The sequence below is a fragment of the Bos indicus genome, chromosome 13 (genome assembly GCF_029378745.1).
Source record: "Bos indicus isolate NIAB-ARS_2022 breed Sahiwal x Tharparkar chromosome 13, NIAB-ARS_B.indTharparkar_mat_pri_1.0, whole genome shotgun sequence".
NCBI lineage: Eukaryota > Metazoa > Chordata > Mammalia > Artiodactyla > Bovidae > Bos > Bos indicus.
The window spans coordinates 73,059,136-73,077,613 of NC_091772.1; the positions used below are offsets into that span (position 1 = coordinate 73,059,136).

At 47.1% G+C, this 18,478-nt stretch overlaps 1 long non-coding RNA gene across 1 annotated transcript; it reads right to left on the reverse strand.

Annotated features, from left to right (window-relative positions):
* Positions 1–3,731: 3,731 nt before the first annotated feature.
* On the reverse strand, positions 3,732–8,521 carry LOC139186594 (uncharacterized). Its single transcript, XR_011570233.1, has 2 exons — positions 6,596–8,521; positions 3,732–5,377 (listed from the first exon to the last, which is right to left on the reverse strand). It is a non-coding gene; the product is annotated as an uncharacterized lncRNA (long non-coding RNA).
* Positions 8,522–18,478: the final 9,957 nt, after the last annotated feature.

Genomic DNA, 18,478 nt, shown 5'->3' on the forward strand with positions numbered 1-18,478 from the left:
AAGTCACATTTAGGGGGTAGAATCAACGAGGCTTGGGTTGAATTGTATGTGACAGTGAGGGCGAGAGTGAGTCAAAAATGACCCTTTTTTGACTCACTATCACCCTAGAACCTCCCTGGCAGTCTAGTGGTTAAGACTCTGGGCTCCCAAAGCAGGGAGCACAGGTTATCTTACCTGATTAGGGAACTGTGATCCCACATGCCACACAGTGCAGTCAAAAGGTGTTTTTAAATAAATAAAACACATTTACTAGTGGAAAGAAAGAGTAAAACAACTGTCTCAAATAAAAGTGGGAAAAAAAAAAAAATCCTTCTGATGCATTGCTGAAGCCAGAGGAGTTTTCTGTAAGACCCTTTCCTGGCTTCTCATGTCACTTAGAGTACACAATAATGGCTCCTGTTTACTGAGACATACTTGGAGTCAGGTACTCTGGGAAGCAGTTCGTAAGCACCATCCCATTTAATGTCCACAGCAATTCTGTGAAGTAGGATCAGATCCCATTTTACAATGAGAACACTGAGGCTCAGAAAAAGGAAGAGCCTGCTTGGCACACGTGTCGTGTGTGGGGGAGCTAGGATTTGAATTTGAATCTGATTCTAGAACCTTCACTCTGTGCCTTATTACTGTCTCCCCATCCCCTGTATGACAATCCAGTCCCTCTCCAATGTCAGTCTCATCACTTCCCGGCACGTTTCCCAAACACTAGTCAATCTGGATGGCTTTCTGGCCAGTGAAAGTTGACCCAGTTCTTTGCTCTTCCTCCCACTGTCCGATGGAATCTGATTTTCCTCCTTCTGTCCCTGAGCTGGGTTGAGTGACTTGTTTGATAGAACGTGATGGATGTGACATTCCTGGACGTTGAACCTAGATTAGAAGAAGCCTTGAAGCTTCCACTGGGGCCTAGTGAACATTCTTTCTGGAAGCCCCGAGTCACTGTGTAGGAAGTCCAACTGCCTTGAGACCATCACACTAAAGAATCCTGTATAATCACTTCAGTCCACCAGCCTTTTCACTGTCTCCACCAAGAAACCAAATACACTGGCGGAGCCACCCTGCAGACCAGAAGAGCTGCCAGCTGAATCTGTGACTTCAGTCCTGCTGTGTGGAACAGAAGAATTACCCTGCCGACCCTGGGCCTGGGGTCCTGCCCTGCACAATTGTGGTTTATAATAACTGGCTGTTATTCTGAGCCTCTGAGTCTTGGGGTGGATTATTAGGCAGCTGTAGATAACAGAAGTGCTGGCCCACTCCAGCCCCCCGGGGTCTCTGCGCTTAGTTTACTCCACCCTGACATCTGGAAAAGCCTTCTCCTGGATCCTGGAAATTATCAAGATTATGCTTTCCATTCAGGTCAGATGCAGAGGGAAATTATCGGCCTATATGCTGCATTTATGTCTCCTGTTTGCCCTTCCAGACCCATTTCCTGCCCTTCTTATTGCTGCTCTGTGCCAGGCAGCCTGACCACCAGCAGGCTCTCTTGCCCTCTGACTTCTGGTTGGATTTGGTCAATAGGGGGCACCACTAGGAGATCAGAAGGTGGGAGGAGGGAGAAGTCAGGATGTTTATTCCCTCTTTTCTGCCCCTTGCACAGTCCCTGGGTCAGCTCTGTCTCTCTACCAGGGTCCAGGCTTCCAGCAGGTGGCCCTCTCCACACCATTCCCTCTCCAGGTTCCCTCCTGCCCCATGGGCTACTGTACTGGCCTTTATTGATTTCCCGAAACTCTGCTTTCTGGGTTAGGGTCCCCCGCCTGCCCCTCCCCCGGCCTTCCCTCACCCCAGCCTGGGCCCCAGAGCTTGAGATAAGAGTCAAACACAAGTATTTGGGAAGACATCCTGGGAAGCACGGGAAGGGGAGGGCAGAAGTGAGACAGGATGTGAGAGAAGCTGAAACTTCCGGGCAATTTACCAGACAGGACACCTGGAGCTCAGCCCCTCAGGGGACCTCGGAGATTACATAGATGTGTCCCAGAGGTAACTCAGCTGAGGAGTGAGGAAGCTGCTGGGTTTATCCACCGACTGCCTGCTGTCATTGTTGGGAGGGTTGCTCCAAGATGTTAAGTTCCTGGTTCTTTTAGCTTGCTCAGGACACTGGCTAAGCTTACCCGGAGTTAGAAAACACCAGCAGGGGGAGAGTGGGGAGGGAGGAGGGGGTTGACCACGCGCGAGAGGTGCTGACTCAGGTGTTAGCAGCAAGTAGCTTCTGGCACGTGGAGGTGATGGTGAGGGCATATGGGCAGGGTACTGACAGCTATGCCTACCTGCTGCTGCTGCTGCTAAGTCGCTTCAGTTGTGTCCAACTCTGTGCGACTCCAGAGACAGCAGCCCACCAGGCTCCTCTGTCTCTGGGATTCTCCAGGCAAGAACACTGGAGTGGGTTGCCATTTCCTTCTCCAATGCATGAAAGTGAAAAGTGAAAGTGAAGTCGGTCAGTCGTGTCCGACTCTTAGCGACCTCATGGACTGCAGCCTACCAGGCTCCTCCGTCCATGGGATTTTCCAGGCAAGAGTACTGGAGTGGGGTGCCATTGCCTTCTCCCATGCCTACCTACCTCTTTGTAAATAATTCCTTTTTACAAATTTTGTATTTTTTTCAGCTTTACTGAGTATAATTGACAAACTGGTAAGATATTTAAAGTGTATGATGCAATGATTTGATATACATATCCATCATGAAAGGATTTCTCCCCATTAAGTTAATAATACATCCATCACCTCACATATTTACCTCTTTTTGTATGTGTGAGAACGTTTAAACTCTGTTCTCTTAGCAAATGTCAGCTGTACAACAGAATGATCAACTAAAGTCACCGTATTATACATCGGATCCTCCGACCTTATTCATCTTGTTGTTGTATAGTCACTAAGTCATGTCCTACTCTTTGTGACCTCATGGACTGTAGACCGTCAGGTTCCTCTGTCCATGGGATTTCCCAGGCACAAATACTGGAACAGGTTATCATTTCCTCCTCCAGGGCTCTTCCCTACCCAGGGATCAAACACACGTCTCCTGCATTGTCAGGCGGATTCTCTTCCACTGAGCCATCAGGGAAGCCTCATTCATCTTATAACTGAATGGAAATAATTCTTCTATTAAAGTTTCCTCAATTGTTCAATTTGGGTGTATCACCTGGTTCCTGCCAGAACCCTCAGTAATACAGGCTGGTGATGAATCTATCCATATTAGTACACAGTGGGCCAATGTCTACAGAGTTGGAGGAAGGATGGAGAGAGATACTCTCCCCCAAATTCATTATCCATAAGATTCATCATTCATGTGTGAAGAAAAGCAAGATCTATTCTCAAACATGCAGGAACTGTAACTCTCACATACCCTTCCTAAAAAATCTAGTTCAAGATTTAATTCCAGCTAACAACACCACCAAAAAAAAAGAAAGAAAGAAAAGAAAATGCAGAATTAATGAATAAGAATATCCCAATCTGAACCAATCCTGGTCAGGGGGTATTATCTCCAGTTAAAGAATTAAGTTGTGGGTAACTTAGAACTACAGCACTAAATGTAACTGTCAAAGTTGTAAAGAGGAAAAGTAATATAATGAAAAAAAACCTGATGTTCAAGGCCAGTGTCTTAGAGTTAAGGGAGCTACTGTAACACACAGACTGTTACAAATACCTGGTAAATAGACTAGAAGAGTTCTTTCTCATGTAACAGTTCTGGGTGGGCGGAAACTCTCCATTCAGTCCTTCTGGAACTCAGGCTGAATCTACAACATGTGGGTCTCAAAGTCACCCTGGGGGTCATCTTTATTAAGGAGTCCTGGGAATTTTGAGGGGCCAGGCTCAGAAGCGGCACACAATGCTTCAGTCCACGCTCAGTCCCCACCCCTGCGACTGGGTCCTGTGGTCACACTGAATTGCAGGGGAGACGTAGGGAAACGTAGTCCAGTTTGGGAAGGAATGGAGAGCCAGGATGTGGGTGAGCCTCTAGCCGTCTCTGCTGGGTTGGGAACGCATCTTCCTGGAGGGAGCACCTTTGCTCCCCTTCCCGTAAGACTTGTCATCATCTTCCACATATCGAAGAGTCACGTGACCTTGTCTAACCTCACCAGCCAGCTGGACAGTCTTCAAAGGCAGGACAGTTCCAGTTTCTCCAAAGTCTCCAGCCCTGACGCAGGGCCTGCTGGAGAGTAGGAACTTGTTATATGTTGGTGCAAAGATGAAAGGGAAGTTTCAGGTCATTATTCACAAGCTCCTGAGATACACAAAGCTCTCTGCTGAGTGTGACCTGTGTCCAGTCCTATGAAGAGTTCAAGCTGCCTTGGTTAAGGGAGGGCAAGTCAAAGCACAAGCAAAAGGACTTCAACCCACAGGCAAATTAATCCCTCCCCACGCCACTCCCTCATAAAAATACGTGTCACAGTAATAGCTCCCATTTAATGAGTACCTATTATGTGCTGGTCATTGCGGGAAGCCATGTGGCTTGATCTCATCAAATCCTCCCAGCAGCCCGATGAGGTAAGTGATTAGTTCCCATTTTCTGGGGCAGAAACCAAGGCTCAAAGCGGTGAGAGAGGAAGCTGGAGTTTGAGCGTGAACATGCTAGGCCTCAGCCTGTGCTCTTGCCCTCTGTCGGCACCCCGAAGAAAGCGGGGCTGGCTGGGCGACAGCCAGGTCTGGAAGAGCCCTAGGTGGGCAGGTGGGAGCCCAGGGTTGGCATCCCAGCCCTGCATCGGGCTCTGTCTGTGTGACTGAGAGTGGGTCACCTCATTCATTCAGCACATAGTTCCCTGGCTGGCTCTGTGCCAGACACAGGATGTAGAGAGAAAAAAAACAAACCATTCTTGAGTTGGTTTCCTCACAGTGAAGCAGGAGAGCTGGGGCTATTGGTTTGACACAACATGATAAAGGTCATCAAGTATTTCTTCCTCTTCGGCTCTGTTGTCTTCCTCTGAGAAACTTCAGGCAAGGGATCCAGACCTCAATGGTTGCAAACTCAAAGGCTGACAGAGCCAGCATGGAATGCAGACGGTCTGGAGTTTCAGGTCCAGTGCTTCCAGCTTTGTGACCTATGACTTGGGCAAATCCTCTCTGAGCCTCAGATTCCTCGTCTGTTGACTGGAGACAATGCATATATACATACCAAGCTCAGAGTTCTGTGTATATTGTTGTTGTTGTTCAGTCGCTCAGTCGTGTCCGACACTTTGCAGCCCCATGGACTGCAGCACACCAGGCTTCCCTGCCCTTCACCATTTCCCAGAGCTTGCTCAAACTCACGTTCATTGAGTCGGTGATGCCATCCAACCATCTGTGTGTGTGTGTGTGTGTGTATACACACATAGCCAATACTCAGGCCACCTGATGTGAAGAGCCTTTCCACTGGAGAGTCTTTTTATTGGAAAAGACCCTGATGCTGGGAAAGACTGAAGGCAAAAGGAGAAGGGGATGACAGAGGATGAGATGGTTAGATAGTATTACTGACTCATTGGACATGAATTTAAGCAAACTCTGGGAGATAGTGGAGAACAGATGAGTCTGGCATGCTATAGTCCATGGGGTTGCAAAGAGTCAGACACAACTTAACTACTGAACAACAACAGATATGTATTAAAATATACCTAGCTCATAGGGTTTATATATAATATAGGATTGTGCTGTGCTTAGTCGCTCAGTATGTCCAATTCTTTGCAACCCCATGAACTGTAGCCTGCCAGGCTCCTCTGTCCATGGAATTCTCCAGACAAGAATACTAGAGTGGGTAGCCATCCCCTTCTCCAGGGGATCTTCCCAACCCAGGGATTGAACTCAGGTCTCCCACATTGCAGGCAGATTCTTTACTGTCTGAGCCACCAAGGAAGCCCAAAACTGCAACTTTAATGTTCAAAATATGCTCAAATAGCTCCTGATTTTAAAGACTCTGTATGAGCTAAAAAAAATGTCTGGAGGCCAGATTTTGTCCCTGGCCCTGTGGATTCTGTAACAGCTAAGTTCTCTGCTGATTCTCATCTTCTAGGATCTCTGAATAGGAAGGAGGATGACAAGGAAGGGGTTACCCCCAACTCAAGTTTACAGGATTAGGCTCAGAGGCACCCAACAGAAAATCCTAAAATTATAGTGGCCAAAATAAGAAAGAAGAAGTCCAAAGGTGGGCAATGCAGGCTGGTATGGCAACTCCATGAAAACGGTTTCTTCCATCTCTAGCAAGTGGCCTCTTTCCTCATTGCCCAGTACAGCTGCTGGGGCACTGGCCATCACATCTGCAGCCCAGAGAGCAGAGTGGCAGAAGACCATTTCTCTTATAAAGATAGTTCCTGACTTGCTCACAACACTACTATTTATATAGTCACATGGCCGTATCTAACTGCAAAAGACACTGGAAAATACCTTGGAGCTAGGAACAAGATAGCTACCTAAAAAAGAGATTGTTACTGAAGAAGAAGAAGATAGTAGATATTAGAAGGCAAATTGCCTAGTGTGTGAGGAGGGCACGTGACTAGCTGGAGAGGATATTACCAGGCAATTAGCCTTTGCCGCCCACGTGACCTCTTTTGCCTCATGTCTTTGAGCCTCTTTCTGACTCCAAGAAGAAAATTAGAGAACCAGAGAGAGGCCAGATGAATAGAATGACAGCAATAGCTTACCAAGGACCTGCTATATTCCTGGCCCTTGCTGAGCCTTGCAAGAACATCCTCTCAGATCATTCTCTCTCTCCCGAGAGGCAGCCTTCTGCTCCAGAGCGGAGGGGTCATGTCCTGCCTGTGCCAGCTGTGGTAGGAGAAATCCAGTCGTCCCACAGACAGTTACTAACCAGCTTTTCCAGTTTTATCTGCTCTGCATCTTGGCTTTTGGAGATTCCCGGTTCCTCCAACCCCTGAGCCTTCCTGAGGATCTTGAATTGTCTTGTGTCCTGATGAAAGTGAGTGTTAGTCACTCAGTCATGTCTGACTCCTTGTGACCCTCCTGGACTGTAGCCCACCCAGGCTCCTCTGTCCACGGAATTCTCCAGGCAAGAATACTGGAGTGGGTAGCCATTCCCTTCTCCAGGGGATCTTCCTGAGCCAGGGATCAAACCCAGGTCTCCCGCATTGCAGGGAGACTCTTTACTATCTGAGCCACCTGGCTCCCCCTAAATTGTCAGGTTTTAACCTCTCAGGTTTCTTAAATCGGTCCCCACTCAGCATCTGCTTTCCAGCTTCCAGAATGTGGTTGACTCTCCAGATCTGCTGTCATGGCCTCACATGGTCTCTCTGTCCCAGTGGATAAGTGTGTATTTTTTTTTAATGCCTTTATGTCATTATACTGGAACTCCAGAGAACAGTGAAGGTAAGTATGTGTGCCATGTTTAACTGGCAACCTCCAGCCTGCATCCTTGACTCGGGCAGCCCTCCGCGTTCAGAAGGATTCCACTGCATTCCCATCCCACTCCTCTTCCTCCTTACCAGTTCCAGGAGCCTGTTGGACCTGCAGCACATGGGGCTGTCTTTCTCCCGCTGAGCCTGGTTCTGCTTATCTCCTGCTTCTACAGCCCCAGATCCGTTTCTCAAGGTCAGAGCTCTTGCCTCTTTCTTCTTTGCCCTCAGACAAGTCTGGGCAAGCCCATGGCAGGTAGCTCTGAGTCTCTGGTGTGGCTCATTCCTGAGAGGTCAGGTGTAGGCCTTCAAGAGTTAAAATTCAAAGCTGGGGATGAAAGCTAGCCATTTCTAAATCGGAACAGCAGCGAAAATCTCTCCCTAAGGGTATATCCTTAGTGTGATTACAATGGAATCCAAAGTCAAAAACCTGATTAGAGTGCACTCTTCCTTGTAAACCCCTTAGGAAAGTGCTATCCTAAAGGAAATCAGTTCTGAATATTCATTGGAAGGACTGATGCTGAAGGTGAAACTCCAGTACTTTGGCCATCTGATGCAAAGAACTGACCCATTGGAAAAGACCCTGATTCTGAGAAAGATTGAAGGCAGGAGGAGAAGGGGATGACAGAAGATGAGATGGTTGGATGCCATCACCAACTCTATGGACATGAGTTTGAGTAGGCTCCAGGAGTTGGTGATGGGCAGGAAAGCCTGGCGTGCTGCAGTCCATGGGGTCGCAAAGCGTCAGACAGACTGAGTGACTGAACTGAACTAACGGTACACACTGTTGCTGGGTGCAACTGACCTGGCCAGCACCTCCTCCAGGGTTTCCTCCCATGTCTTGGTTAAGCGCCCACAGGAGATCCCAGTTTGGGTTCAGAAGCCATGTTGTATCAATGTCTCCAAACCCCCGAGTCCCCTCTGCGGGCCGTGATGCTCATGATACTCGTAAGATAAGAGGCACACGGTCCTCAAGAACTAAGTGAGCATCCATCCCTTCTGTTGGGCTTGAGGAGTGTACTGGGATGCAGGAGTTGGCTGTGGAATCCAGGGCAGTACCAGGGTAACCCAGACTCTGGGCACCCTGCGAGAACACCTGTGGCAGCAGGTTTGCTCCTCAGATGCCATCCAGGGTGTGTACTTGTTGCATATGCAGCTTAAAATAGTTATTTCCTGTTTCCCACCCACCCCACCCCACTTTGCCCAGCAAGGCAGATGGTGGAGTGGTTCAGAGAGTGGGCTCTTGAACTGGAATGCCTGGGTCGAAACCCGAGCACCAACAACAGCTGTGAAACAAGTCATTTCACCTCTTTCTGCTTTGGTTTCCTTATCCATAAAATGGGGAGACAAAGCACAAATTCTACCCCGTAGGGTTACTGTAAGGATTAATGCATGTAAAGCACTTCAAATGTCTTCTACATTCCTTGCCTAAAATCCCTTACCTAAAATACCAATATCTCAGGGTCCTCGCGCATTTTGGGATTTGGGGAGTTTTGGAGTTTTAGAAAGCATATGTCGTAGGTTATATTAAGATACTAGTGGGAGGGATAAATTAGGAGTTTGGGATTAACATACACACTTGTTGTTTTAGTCACTAAGTCATGTCTGACTCTTTTGCGACCCCACAGACTGTAGCCCACCAGGCTTCTCTGTCCATGGGATTTCCCAGGCAAGAATACCGGAGTGGGTCGCTGTTTTCTTCTCCAGGGGATCTTCTCCACCCAAGGATTGAACCTGAGTCTCCTGCATTGGCAAGTGGGTTCTCTTCCACCAAGTCACCTGGGAAGCCCAACATATACATACTACTATATAAAACATAGATAACCGACAAGGACCTACTGGATTGCACAGGGCACTGTACTCAGTATTTTGTAGTAACACATATGGGGAAAGAATCTGAAAAAGAATAGATATATGTATACATGTAATTGAACCACTTTGCTGTACACCTGCAACTAATACATTGTAAATTAACTATATCTCAAAATAAAAAAAAATTTTTTAAAGATACTAGTGGGGAACTGGGTGAGCATGCCATAATTAAACACATTAATATCTCTGCAGAGTAACATCAATATTCATACAACTGTTCAGGTTGGGTTTTTACCACCAGAGGAGTTTTGGTCCTAACCTTAAATTATTTTGCTCACAACTTTTTTGGCTCCCAGACTGCAGGTAGGGGATTGTAGGCCTCTGTAAGGGTTTTTGTTATTAGTGTTTAATGAACATTCAGTGTCACGGCCATGTAATCACTTCTTGACTACAACTCAGAGCTTTCACGCTCAAGGCTCTTCTGGGTTCACGGGGTTTTCGGCACCAACAGCTCTGAACAACCTTCAGAGGCAGAGCGGACTCTCCTCTCCTCTCTCTACCCAGGCCCTCAGCTTAGTGGTTTCCCTCTCTGCCCTTCAATATGCTGGTGGGGTGTGGATGCAAATTCAAGTCTTCAAGAGCCTTCTCCAGGGAGCCAGCTGGCCCTCAACAGGAGGGGGGTGGATAAGCCACGAGAAAATGTTGTTTCTGGCAAAGCTGCCATGGGTTTCAGGCAGGAGTCTGGTCTGGGCAGGAGAGATCATGGAGCCAGAGAAGGATTTACGGCTTCTCCACAGCCCCTGGGCGTCCACAAACATCTTGAGGGCGGATGCAGCCACACTTGCTGGAAGGCGTGGGGAAGGGATGCTGGGAAGTTTCCTCAGGTGAGCCTCCAGAAAACACGTGTGTGACAGGTGCTCAAGACATTAGGGGGGCTTCCCAGGTGGTAAAGGATCCACCTGCCAATACAGGAGATGCGGGTTCAGTCCCAGGGTTGGGGCGATCTCCTGGAGAAGAAAATGGCAACCCACTCCTATATTCTCACCTGGGAAGTCCCATGAACAGAGGAGCCTGGCGGGCTATAGTCCATGGGGTCACAAAGGGTCAGACACAACTTAGCGACTAAACAGCAACAACAAGGTATTAGGGAGTTAGAATGACTTGCAGGGGGCAAAGCCCCCACCCCAGCACGGCCCCTGAGAGAGGCCTCATCTGGACAACCCTGTCCACACCTCACAGAGCTCCCTCCCTTGCTTGCCCAGGCATTCCTGGCACAGCTTTCTCAATATGGGACTTTATTTTGCAAATTCCTTTCTTTTGGGATTTGTCTGGGAGGGAAAATTCGTTCCTGCGTTCCTATGTCTTGTCAGTGGAGCTTAGGCAATCAAAGACATGAGCCCTTTTCCAAGACTGGGAGAAGAGGGTAATTGGACTCAAACTTCTATACCACAAATGTGGACCCAGCTCCTCAGTCCACCTGTCCAAGACTTCTAAGCCTTATGCCAACTGGAGTCACAGAGGAGCCAGGGTTTCCCCTCCTGTTTTCATCCCCTTCACCATCTGGGGTGCCCCCTTTCCCTCTTGGCCACTTAACTCCCCCTCCACCCCAAAAGGACCTGAGACTTGGAACAGTCCCTCTGCTCACTTCCTAAGAAAGAATCCCCGCTCCCCGCCGCCCCCCGCAAGGAAGAACCCTGGAGTAGGTGTTAGGAGAATTCAGAAGTTTCAGCTCTGCCCATCACACACACTGTGACCTGGTCCCTTATCCCCTCCATGCCTCAATATCCCCATATACTGGAGGGAGAGATTGAATTTGAGCAGAAGTTATAAAATCAAATAGCCGGAGGAACCAGGCAGATGGAGAGCAAGGATCAGGTGAGCTTAGAAAACGCCAGCCCAGCTGAAGGGGACAACAGCTACCAAAGTCCAGCTCCTCACTGCCGTGTAGAAGAGAAAGCCCCATGTTGTGAGATTTCTGATTCTTCAAGAGAAGATGTATTAGTCAGGATAAGCTGCTGTAACAAACAATCCCAAAGCACATTGCCCTAATATTGTAAAGTTGGTATTTCCTGTTCCCACCACAGTCCAGTGTGGGCCAGCGGGGGGCTCCCCACAGCCATGGAGGGGCCCCATGCCTTTCGTCTGGTGGCTCTGCCATCTCCTCAGGCCTAGGGGCTTCCCCTGGATCTTCCCCACCTGCCCCACAGACCCAGAAAAGAGTCTGGAGGGTGGGGAGGGAGGAAGTGGGCAGGAAGTAGGACATATTGTTAATACTTCTGCCCACATTCCACTGGCTACAGTGTAGTCACATGGTCCACATAACCAAGAGTGAGGCTGGGAAATTGAGTCTTGCTCTGTTCAGGGCAATGGCACCCCACTCCAGTACTCTTGCCTGGAAAATCCCATGGACGGAGGAGCGTGGTAGGCTGCAGTCCATGGAGTCGCTAAGAGTTGGACATGACTGAGCGACTTCACTTTTCACTTTCACACATTGGAGAAGGAAATGGCAACCCACTCCAGTGTTCTTGCCTGGAGAATCCCAGGGATGGGGGAGCCTGGTGGGCTGCCGTCTGTGGGGTCACACAGAGTCGGACATGACTGAAGTGACTTAGCAGCAGCAGCAGCTGTTCAGGGAAAAATAGGGTGTAGGTTTGATGAAAGGCAGACTTTTGGTGAAAGTCTCTGACACAAGGTGAAAATCTGGATTATATGTGAAATTTTCTAATTCTTAAATATTGGCAAGTCATTAAATTTTTACAAAAGATATTACTTGGATTAAACAAAGCCTTCTTATGAACAGTACAGCCCTCATGCTATGTCTGTGACCACTAGTTAGAGGGTCTCATCTTGCCCAAATGATCCTACATGGATGGGCCATGGATTGGTGAGGCGGCTATTTTCAATTACTCACTCACACGTTCACACAGTCATTCAACAAACATTTATTCAACTACTCCATGCCAGACCTTGTGATAGGCAGTGAGGACACAAGAAGAACAAAAAACCTCTTTCCTTCCTTTGAAGAGTTCACAGTTGTTTTTACCCCTGGGTAGAAAATAGTGTTCAATTTTTTAAATGAAATTTTAGACTTATTTGACATAGTGCTACATTTTAGCAGAGGAGCATCCCTTAACAGGAAAAAATGACTTCCTAGGGGGAATTCTGGGTTAAGGACTAATAGGGAGAGCAGTAGATAGTGTCAGGAGCCCTGATTGGAAAGTTTGTCCCCTCCAAGCTTTACCATTCAGCATGAGCATGGGCTCAGGCAAGTGGGTTGTCCTAGCTGAGCCTCAGTCTCCACCTCTGTGAAATGGGGATGATAGTACCTATCTTACAGGGCATCTGGGAAACAAGAGAAGGAGTCAGCAAAGCTGAGCGTGGTGCCTGGCACACGGCAGATACATTACCCCTTGTTTCCCGGTGGCCATGGTGGTGAGCCAGGGGTGATTAGTTTGGGACAGCAGTGTCCTAGCATCTCATTTAATTCCCAGTCAGCATTTACTGGGTGTGACCCTGGGCCAGGTCCTATACTGGGTGCTGGGGACACAAGGTGAGAAAGGGCTGGCCCACCGAGAGGAACTCATGATCTAAAGGCAGCTGCCTTCTGACCTCACCCATCACAGGTATGTGCCCTTCATCACCTCAAATCAAAAGGCAGATGGGAGGGCAGGATGCTTGGTCCAGAGTTACTTTACCAACAAGCATGTTGGTCATCTTGGTTGACATCAGCAAAGAACTATTAGCAGAAGGCTTGGAAGGACCCCAGGGGACTGGGATGGGGATGGGGGCTTGAGGTGGACTCAGGCTGGAGAGACAAAGGGTTTCCTTAGGTACCAGTTCACAAAGAGAGCCCTGCACAGATTTTGAAAACAAACTTCCAGTTACCAAAGGGGAAACGTGTGGGGAGAGAGATAAATCAGGAGCTGGGGACTGACACATAGGCATTAATATATATAAAATAGATAACCACTCATAACCTACTCCACTCCAGTACTCTTGCCTGGAAAATCCCATGGACAGGGGAGCCTGGAAGACTGAAGTCCATGGTCACTGAGGGTCGGACACAACTGAGCGACTTCACTTTCACTTTTCACTTTCATGTATTGGAGAAGGAAATGGCAACCCACTCCAGTGTTCTTGCCTGGAGAATCCCAGGAACGGGGGAGACTGGTGGGCTGCCGTCTATGGGGTTGCCCAGAGTCGGACACGACTGAAGTGACTAGCAGCAGCAGCATAACCTACTGCAGAGCACAGGGAACTCTACTCAATATTCTGTAATAACCTATACGGGAAGAGAATCTGAAAAAGAATGGACATATGAATAACTGAACCGCTTAGCTGTATACCTGAAACTAACACAACATTGTAAATCAACTATAATCCAATACAAAATAAAAATTAAAACAAACTAGCAAACAAACAAAAACCAAAGAGAGCTTTGTGACTTGATGCTGTCCCTAGGGCCAGAAAGCTTCCTCTAATCTAAGGTTGTCTACAGTCTTCCAGCCAGCCCTGCGCGGGGAGGGGCAGTCACAAGACTCAGCTGAGAACATGGACTGAAGAAGCAGAGAGATGGTTCCAGTCTGTCCAGTGCTATCCAGCTGCTAAGCAGTGGCCCAGAGATTCGAATCTAGGTTTGCAGTCTTTTTCTACACTTCACAACAGTGCCAGGGAGAGAGATTTCTGCCGTAGGGCTCAGATGACCTTCTCTGGGGGTTCCTGATCAGCTGCCCCAGGATGGAGGGAGGGAAGCCAGCCAGCGAGGGCTCTGAAGGGGTCTGGCAAGAGATAAATTTCTCTGTCTGAGGCCTGAGGCTGTCTGGAAAGCCAGAGTTCCTCCCTCCCTTCCCTGATGATTGCCAGTTCTGACTGTTACAGGTCACTTCGGCCTTCCGAATCTATGGTTCTACTATGCACCAGGCTCTGCTCAAAGCACACTGAGGGTACCGGGTGAGCTAGACAGACAGACGCGGACTCCAGCTTCACGGGGCAGCTAACCTATTCTGGAGGCCTCATGGAGCAAGAGATGCTTGAACGCAGATGGACAAGATAAGAAGCTGTACGCCACATTCAACAGGCGTGGGCAGGGCAGAGGCTCCATCCTGGGATGAGGCAGAAATGAATTTACCAGGCTTACCTTGAAGCTCCGAAGCTTAAACTCTAGAGCCCCTCACTTGCCAGATGCCTTCCAGTGATCTGGGAGGGGCCCAAGCAGGACACATTCAGGGTCACATGCTGATGCAGAGTTTGCCAAAGTAAGCTAGTTTAACTGCAGATGATGAAGAATGTTGCCTTTTTACTCTTTGACATTCCCCTTGGTCATACTTCCCCTCATTTGGGTGTCACGGGCACGGCGGTGACATTTTTGGGGATCTAGCTAAGGGGAAGCTGTCATGGAATGCCACATCGATGAAAAATAAAACTCAAAGTATATCACTGCTAAGAGGACATTTGCAACAAACTGCTTAATAGGCAGCATCTTAGTCAAAGGGTTTTTAAGATGCATGATCAAGGAAATAGGAAAAGTCCTGAAACCTTACAGCTCCCCTATGAAAGAAACTTATACATGTTTTTCTAAATTTGACAACAGTCCTAAAAATTTATGACCTCATTTATAATGAGTTGTGAAGCTGGGAAGAAACTTCTCTAAACTATCAACAATTAAAAAAAAAAATCTTTTGGTCAACTGTGCTAGAGAAAAGACAAAACGCTCTTATTTTCTCTAAAGAAAATGACACTAAAAAATCAATGTCATATGAAGAGGTGATCCTAAAAGCATACAGCCAAAACTTAGGAATAAAAAAAAAATTTTATGGATGTATATCAGGCAATAAATATAAACATTATTATTTTTCTAGATATTGTCTAGGGTCTATCAGCTTGTTTAAAAATATTCATCTATTTGGTTCACTGGGTCGTAGTTGCAGGACACAGGAACTCTTAGTTGTAGCATATGAACCCTTTGGGGCATGTGGGATCTAGTTCCCTGCCTGGGGATCAAACCTGGGCTGTCTGCATTGGGAGCACAGAGTTTTAGCCACTGGATCACCAGGGAAGTCCCTGTTTATCATCTTCTAAAAATTTGTTGTGATTCTGTTTCTTGTTCTAAATATTCACATTCTTATCTGATTTTGTCTTCTTTTTTCTTAAAGAAGGTCTCCCAGCTTTATAAGTTTCAGGTCCACAAAACCTGGCTATCCTCTTATGGAGAGGGTAAGGCATGTGCAAAGGCCCAGTGGCAGCGGGTGGGAGCTGGGCTGTGATCGGGAAATAGAATCACAGAGAAGACCGGAAGAAGGGAGGGGAGCGTACTGCCTGTAACCCCGACTTGACTTCTCACTGCCTGTGCAGCCAAAGACGGGAGAGAGCCTTTGGACCCTGATCCAAAGAGACCAAGGCCAAAGAAAGGACCTCATAAGTCATTTCCTCCCCCTCCTACCAGTGTAGGGATCCTCTTCTTGACAGTGGCTTACTGAGCCTTAGCTGTACACACTTCCTGAGTTGGGGAGCTCACTTCCTCCCCCAAATGTGATACTACCACAGGTCAAAACTCTGGTTGTTAAACTTGCTTCAAGTTGACCCCTGTCTGTGCTTCCTTTTTGGGTTGTCTTCTTCCCTAGTGTGCCCAGAAGTAACTGGTCGCTTCTTCTCATTTCATAATAGCACTGCAGACATGTGAGACCAGTGTACAAGTTTGTTCCTGCCCAGGATTACCTGGCTTCCTTCAGAGATTCTTCCTATGACTTGACCTCTTTGGATTTTCCCACCCATTATGTCAAAGATTTCTAACCACACATACATATGTGATGATGATGATAATAGCTGACACACCTTGAATGCTTACTGTGTACTAGGCTCTGTGCTGGGTGTTGTTCGTGCTTAATCTTTATGACAATCCTGGGAAATAGGCACAGCTATGAAGCCCATTTTACAGATGACGAAACCGAGGCTCAAAGTAACTAACCTTTCCAGGTTATATAACATATAAGTGGTATAATCTCCAACTTTAGAGCTCATGCTTTTAATCCCCACAAGTAGTAGCTGGAAGTAGGGAATTCTAATTTGTGTAATATGAGAATAATATTGATTGGGCTTTCCTGATGGCTCAGCTCATAAAGAATCTGCCTGCAATGCGGGAGACCTGGGTTTGATCCCTGGGTTGAGAAGATCCCCTGGAGAAGGTAAAGGCTGCCCACTCCAGTATTCTGGCCTGGAGAATTCCATGGACAGTACAGTCCATGGTGTCACAAAGAGTCGGACATGACTGAGCGACTTTCACTTCACATAATCAATGTAGGTCGTTTCATCAGGAAGCTCTGACAGTTTACAGTTGTACAAGTGTCAAGTAACTAAACTGTAAAATACACAATCCCAAACTTGACAGAACTGAAGGGAGACATAGAATCTAGAGCAGTTGAAGATTTATAAAGTATTTCTTTAAATTATAATTATGGTAGAAGACACATAAAAAATGTACCATATTAACCATTTAAAGTGTATAATTTTATAGTATTATGTATATTTACATTTTTTCTAAATGATTTCCAAAGTTTTTCACATTGTAGAGCAGAAATTCAATTCATTAGGCAACTTCCCTTTTCCCCTCCCTCAGCCCTGGGCCATCATCCTTCTACTTTCTTTTTTTTTTTTTTTTTGACATACATTTTATTTTGTTGAAGTATAGTCAGTTTACAATGTTGTATTAATTACTGCTGTACAGCAAAGTGATTCAGGCATACACAGACACACACACATCTTTTTCCATATTCTTTTCCATTATGGTTTATCCCAGGGTATTGAATACTGTTCCCTGTGCTATACTGTAGGACCTTGTTGTTTATTCATCCTGTATGTAATAGTTTGCATCTGCTAATGCCCACCCTTCTGCTATGAGTCTGACTAGTCTAGGGAACTCATACAAGTAGAATCATATATTTCTTTCTTTCTGTTTTGTTTCACTTAGCATAACGTTTTCAAGTTTCATGTTGTAGCACATGTCAGAATCTCCTCTTTTTTAAGGCTAAATAATACACCATTGTATGTAGATATGCATTTTGCATATTCATTCCTATGTGTACAAATGTCAGTAGTTGGAGATCTTAATACCTTTTTCTCAGTCATTGATGGGTCAGCCTGTGACGCGCCAAACCAGTAGAACCATAATGTGAGGCTTCCACAGTGCTCAGTGGTGAAGAATCTGCCTGCCAACGCAGGAGGCTCCGGTTCAACCCCTGCTCCAGGAAGATCCCACGTGCCTCAGAACACCTGAGCCTGTGCACCACAACGACTGAGTCTGTGCTCTAGAGCCTGGAACCATCACTACTAAGGCCTTCAAGCCACCACTGAAGCCCACGTACCTAGAGCCTGTGCTCCACAAGAAAAGCTACCACAATAAGAAGCCCACACACCGCTGCGGCTACTAGAGAAAAACCTGCTCAGCCACAAAAACCCAGCACAGCCAAAAATAAAATAAAGACACATTAAAAAAGCAAGAGAGATATATGGTATCTAGAAAAATGGTATTGATGAAGCCACCTGCAGGGCAGCAATAGAGACGCAGACAGAGAACAGACTGTGGGCACAACAAGGGAAGGAGAGCCTGGGGCAAATGGAGAGCAGCACTGAAACATGTACATCACCGTATGAAAGATGGACAGCAAGTGGCAAGCAGCTGTATGGCGCATGAGCTCAGCCCAGGGCTCTGTGACAACCTAGAGGGCTGGGATGGGGTGGGAGAGGGCAGGGAGGTTCAGGAGGGAGGGGACAGAGGTATACCTATGGCTGATTCATGTTGGCGAATGGCAGAAACCAATATAACATTGCAAAGCAATTATCCTCCGATTAGAAATAAACAAATTAAGTTAAGGAAACATAATGGGGACTTCCCTGGTGGTGCAGTGGCTAAGACTCTACACTCCCAATGCATGGGACCTGGGTTCAATCCCTGGTCAGGGAACTAGATCCTGCATGCCACAACGAAGACGCAGCACAGCCAAATAAACAAACAATAATACTTTAAAAACATAATGGTCTAGATAATACCAGCAACTACCTTGAGCTAATTGACACTTATGGTTCATTATAACCAATGACTTCTCTTCAAGTGCATGGGGTACCTTCACCAGGGTAGCCATATACTCTGCCTTAAGCCAGTCTCACTATATTTCAAAATAGTGAAATCTTACAGAGTGTTCTCTGATCACAGTGAAAGTGAAAGTGAAGTCGCTCAGTCGTGTCCGATTCTTTGCGACCCCACCCTGTAGCCCACCAGGCTCCTCCGTCCATGGAATTCTCCAGGCAAGAATACTGGGGTGGATTGCCATTTCCTTGTCCAGGGGATCTTCCAAACCCAGGGATTGAACC